Source organism: Globicephala melas, chromosome 16 (genome assembly GCF_963455315.2).
Source record: "Globicephala melas chromosome 16, mGloMel1.2, whole genome shotgun sequence".
Classification (NCBI taxonomy): Eukaryota; Metazoa; Chordata; class Mammalia; order Artiodactyla; family Delphinidae; genus Globicephala; species Globicephala melas.
The window spans coordinates 33,947,457-33,953,336 of record NC_083329.1 but is presented as its reverse complement, the minus strand read 5'-3'; the positions used below and the strand labels follow the sequence as shown (position 1 = coordinate 33,953,336).

The window sequence follows — 5,880 nt, the reverse complement described above, 5'->3', positions numbered from 1 at the left end:
TCACAGATGAGCAAACTGAGGCAGTGAGGCCAAGTGGCTCTTGCCAGTGGACACAGCCAGCTACTGACCCTGGACCAGAGCACAGGGGTCCTGCCTGCCTTGCAAGTTCAGGTTTCCAAAACCACCCTTGGGTTGGACAGATTCACTAAAAGGAATCACAGAACTCACTGAAAGCTGTTATACTCACAGTTACGGTTTATTTCAGGGAAAGGATACAGATCAAAATTAGCCAGAAGAAGAGATACAAAGGGTAGAGTATGGGAGGTTCCCAAATGCAAAGCTTCGACTGTCCTCAGAACGTATGACCCTCCAGATGTTGATATTGACGTATGGCACTACGCATGGAGTGTGGCCAACCTGGGAAGTTCACCCGAGCTTCAGTGTCTAGAGGTTTTACTGGGGCTTCATTCCATAAGCATGAGTGATTGATTTATTGTCCATAGGATTGAACTTAGACTCCAGCCCCGCTCCACCCCCTGGAGGTGAGGCTGATATCACCTGGCCTGAGCAGACCAAGATTCACCTCATTAGCATAAACTATCAGGTGTGAGCAAAGGGGCCCAACATGAATAACAAAGACGTGCCCATCACTTGGAAAATTCCAGGGGTTTAAAGGTTATCTCCCAGGAACCAGGGACAAAGGTCAGACCAATCTGGGCAGGGCCAAGTTCTTTACTACATACCTTCCATCTGCTTATGCCTTATAAAGGCAGTTACAGTGAAAAATAAAGATAGCTATACTGAGCGTGTGCTAGATGTCAGACATTGTACACGTATTTTGTCTAATTCTCACAACAACCCTGCAAAATTGGTGTTATTTAGCCCTATTTTACTGATAAGAAAATTGAAGCTCAGAAAGTCACCTGAAGTTTTAGAGCTGGAAAATAAACAGATCTGACTATGTTGACATACTCTTTGGGCCATTAGATTGATGTTGCGAACTTCATTCTTTCATTCATTCAACAAACATTTATTCAAGCCTACTACGTGCCAGTAACGGTTTTAGGTGATGAAGATATAGCAAAGAACAGACAAAAAAACCACTTGCACAGAGTTGATACTCAAATAGGAGAGACAGACAACAGGCACTAAATATGCAAAATAAATAATATTTGAATAATTTAAAGCATTGCGTGTACTTTGTATGGACCTTGATCTGGATGCTGGTTAAGTACGTGAATTCAATTTGCAAGCAGCCACCAAGCAGCACACTGATGATTTGCGCCCTTTTCAGTATCTACAGTATAGTTGATAAAACATCTTTAAAAAGTCATGCAGGGGTGTCTTGGTTCCCTCCTCTTAACTATCGGTGATGACACCCAGCCACCCCTACCCGCATCTCATGCTGAATAAGAGGGGAACAGAACACAGTGTATTGTTGGTTTAAAAAGAGTAGACGTCGTGCTTTCTCAACTCACAACAGTAACCTCTACATTTAAAGCTGCTGAAACTGACACAGTGAGTTCTCTGGCTCATGGAAGGGAGGAATCTACTAAGAACTGGGTGAAACTGTAAATAAAACCTGAGAACTATCTTCCCTTAATAGATGTTAATAATGTACCTTATTCTGTCTTATGCAACAGAACAGTTTCACACAGTATCATGATGCCAGTTAAGTTGTGGCATCATTTTGAGAGCAATCAATTTGAGTTTAAAGAAAAAGAAATTGAATATTATAAGTGTAGACATTACGAGCTCTTAAAAAGCCAAAATTACAGCTTTTCAAACTAGAAATAAAAAGGCACTGAAGCATCCTACAGGTTTTAATTTCTAACAAGATATTGATAGGCATAACCCATATAAACAGAAGCCCTTTGGGGTCCTCAATTTTTTTTTTTTGGCTGCTCCGCTCACAGCATGTGGAACTTCCCTGACCAGGGATCGAACCTGTGCCCCATGCAGTGGAAGTGTAGAGTCTTAACCACTTGACCATCAGGGAAGTCCCTAATTTTTTTTTATGAGTAATGGGTCTCACTTGAGATCAAAAAGTGAGAAAATCACTGTGGTTATCCCCAACTTTGTTGATAGGTCTGTTTCTTCCTATGACCTCATAAGGAGCTATTGTTTTAGAATTCCAAGAACCAAATAAGTTCCCAGTTAGGACTAGTTTATGAGTCCTTCTGGCTCAGTAAGCTGCTTTTCAGTGACCTGAGCGACTCTGACGAAAGTTAGCTTGTTTTCTCCTTGGCATTTTGGTCTATTTTAGTTGTTGGGGCTTATTTTTTTCCCCCTATATTATTTTTTCCTCACTTCTTTTCTTTATTCTTTAATTTTACTTTTTTTTGGCGGTACGCGGGCCTCTCACTGTTGTGGCTTCTCCCGTTGCGGAGCGCAGGCTCCGGACGCGCAGGCCCAGCGGCCATGGCTCACGGGCCCAGCCGCTCCGCGGCATGTGGGATCTCCCCGGACCGGGGCACGAACCCGTGATCCCTGCATCAGCAGGCGGACTCTCAACCACTGCACCACCAGGGAAGCCCTAATTTTACTTTTATTATTTTTCTTTCCCTCAATTTTTTTCTTTTTAAATTTAGCTTGTTAGTATTTGCTTTTGTTTCTTTTTAGTTTTGTCTGGCATTGTGTTTTGATTCAGTCATAAAGACCAGTTCATGGGGTGAACTTTGAACTGGTTTTCTTTTGATTTGGACCAAGCTTCTCACCAGCTCTTCCCAGATGTAAGCCGACGTTAGGACGCCTCGACTCCAAGCACAGCAGTGAGTCCAGCGTGCTGCGGGGCCTCTGAGCCGTCTCTGTTGAGGAGAGACCCAGATTCACATGGTGTCCTCTAGACCCTTGAGACGGCTGGCAAGGAAGACTGGGCTACGGTGAAGTTGGCCGGCACATCCTGGCTGGGAAAGCGAGAGCCGTGAAGATCGTTGATGAGACTCAGCGGAACTCCTCCAGCCTCCGGAGACTGTCCCGCAAAGCAGGAATCATGAAGGTTTGGATCATCTCAACACAGTGAAGTATTTGAAGTGATGGAGGCTGAGGAAACTCTCGGCCTTTGCGGAGAGGAGGACGCTAGTGGAGGAGACGTGTTTGAGTACCTCGTGGCTCATGGCAGTAGGAAAGCAAAGCAGCTGAGAGCAGAGTCCACCAGGAGGGTATTGTCCACAGAGATTTAAAGGCAGAAAACCTGCTCTTGGACGTAAACATCACACTTTGGCTTCAGCAACAAATGCACCTTTTACAACAAGCTGGACACCTTCTGGGGTGGTCCCCCTCATGCTGCCCGGAACTCTTCCAGGGAAGAAGCACAGGAAGTCATTCTGTCGACACTGGCCGATGGATTCCTGCCTCTTGATGGACAGAACTTCAAGGACTGCCAGAGGGGTACTAGGACAGAATATATTATGTTCTCTTCTGCATATTTATGGAATGAAAATCTGTTTAAGAAATCTCTGATTCTCAGTAAGAAGTAAGAGCAAATCATGAAGGATCCGTGGATTACTGTGGGTCATGGATATGAGGAACTAAAGCTCTACATGGAGCCGCTCTCTGACTACCAGAAACCCCCAGCTGACTGAATTCATGGCGTCCATGGTTACACGTGGAGACAGAGATCCAGGACTCACTGACAGGCCGGAAAGACAAGGTAATGTTCCAGTATCTGCTCCTGGGTTATAAGAGATCTGAGCCAGAGGGCTACCGGGTCACCCTGAAGCCTCAGCCTTCAGCGGATCTAACCGCAGCGCTCCTTCCCCGCCCCCAGGAACGGCACAGGGTCCCCGCCAGCTGCAAGCAGCACATTCCCACCTCTAACTGCTGCTCTGAGAACACTCCGCCCGGGAGGAACGCAGATGTGGCGGAGGATCAGGGCGCAGGGCGGCGGCCACAGCACAGCCCTCGAGCGGCAGGGGAAGAAGACCGCCGCTGCCGCCCACCCCCAGCGCCCTCTCCACCGGCACAAATCAGAGCAGGAATCCCTCGCGCTGGGAGAGCGCCAGCCTCGGCCAGGCCTCCGTGCGCAACGGCCAAGGCAGCCTCACCGTGCGGGTCCGGGGCCCCCTTGGCTCCGGCTTCGGCCACAGTCTAACCCAGCCCCGCCTGCACCAGGAATCCAAGTGCAGCCCACGGGGGCCTCCGGGCCCCGCCCCGCGGAGAGTACCTGTGTGGAACCCAAGCCCAGCACAGCCCCCACCTGTCCCCGAGTCCACCCGTCTACCTGCAGGATCAGTAGGGAGTGGAGCCCCAGCTCTGTACAAAGGGAACTTCGCCCACAGGGGCAGCCCGACAGGTGCCAGACCCAGACATTCTGCCCTGAGGTGAGACCCCAGCCTCCGCCAGCGGCAAAAGCCATGATCGGCTCCACTGGGAGCTTCTTCAGGAAGTTCAAGTCCAAATCGACAGGAAGAAATCGAGGTTTGCCGGAGGAACCTGAATGAAGCTGAAAGCCAAGACAGAGGGATGACACTCCTCACTCACGTGGTGAGCAGCCGAGGCAGGGATGAAACGTGAGCCGCGCTCACTACACTTGAGATGGACGATGGAGACCCCGAGCTCCGTGGAGCCGGAGGAGAGGATGCGGGGGCAGGAGCGGGATGCGGGGGCAGGAGAGGATGCGGGGGCAGGAGAGGATGCGGAGGCAGGAGACGATGCAGGGACAGGAGAGGATGCGGGGGCAAGAGAGGATGCGGGGGCAGGAGAGGATGCGGAGGCAGGAGACGATGCGGGGGCGGGCGGCGCTCCAAGCGAGCAGGTGCAGGTGCGGCCAAAGCAGGAACCGCAGCTGTGCGAGCAGCCGGGACTCGCGAGCAGGGAGGGCGGCCTTCCGACCCGGGGAATCGAAACGCGGACCCCCGTCTCCACGGCTTCCAGAAGCATCGCCTCCGGAACCAACGCCCGGGGACCAGAGGAGGGCTGCCCCGAGCTGAGGCCGCGCTCGCCCACCTGGTCCAACTCGCAACCAGGCAGGGCGTCTCCTTGGAACCCTGCTCCCACCGCGGCCTCCTCCTCTTCTCTTCCGCCCAGTGGGGAGGCGCGATGCCCTGTAAGATAAACATAGGCGACTCCAGTGAGAACACACAGCTGTTTACTCAGAGTCGACGGAGTGGCCACCATCACTTGCGTCTGGCGGGGACCCCAGACAGGCAGGGCGGTAGGAAGCTCCCAGGTGGAAAGGGAAGGCTCAGGGCGAGTTGATGGAAGCTGCTGGCCAGCGGCCCCCTCTCCTCCCCGCTCCACTGGGACACCGAGCCTGGATCTCTGGAGCTCCCCGGGAGGGGCTCGGGCCCCTAGCAGGGCCCACTTCTACTCTGCCCGCTCCGCCCCACATTCCCCTCCAAGCAAACCACCAGCGCAGCCTGCCCCGACCTCAGCCCCTGGGCTGCAGAGGTGTGTGGGGTGGGGGCTCTGGTCTCCTTCCACCGTGCGCCCTGAGCCCTCCCTCCTTCCCCAGAGCTGGCGTTTCTCCACAGGGCGCTGGGCAAGGGGTGGCTGTCCTCCTTGCCAGCTCTGTGCCATCACTCCCCCACGCACTCTGGGGCTGGGAGTGTGGAGGGGCTGCAGGGACATTAGGTTCCCCCTGGGGCCCCTGGGTCGTTGGTCTCCCTGGTGACAGGGACACAGCATTCTCCGTTCTAGGAGAGCCTTTGTCTGAAAGCACCACTACGCCACCACCCACCATCCTCTTCCCCATCGCTTCCCTGGATTGCACTGGTCTGGGCCACATCTAGTTCCTCTGCAGTGAGCTCCTCCCACCGGACCCTGCTGCCTCAGCTTTCTGTCTCCCAGCCATCCCTTCCTGACAATGTCGCCTGTCCATGGGCTGGGGGACAGATTGGGCAGAGTGGCTCCCTGCCTGCTAACCCCGCAGCTGGTGTGGAGACGGATGGTTATGGGCGCTGGCTGGTGATGGCGCTGCATCCCCCACTTAGACCAAGG

At 52.9% G+C, this 5,880-nt stretch overlaps 1 pseudogene; it reads left to right on the top strand.

Moving 5' to 3' along the window:
- Window positions 1–1,312: 1,312 nt before the first annotated feature.
- On the top strand, window positions 1,313–4,033 carry LOC115858023 (serine/threonine-protein kinase MARK2 pseudogene; annotated as a pseudogene).
- The last annotated feature ends 1,847 nt before the right edge of the window (window positions 4,034–5,880 follow it).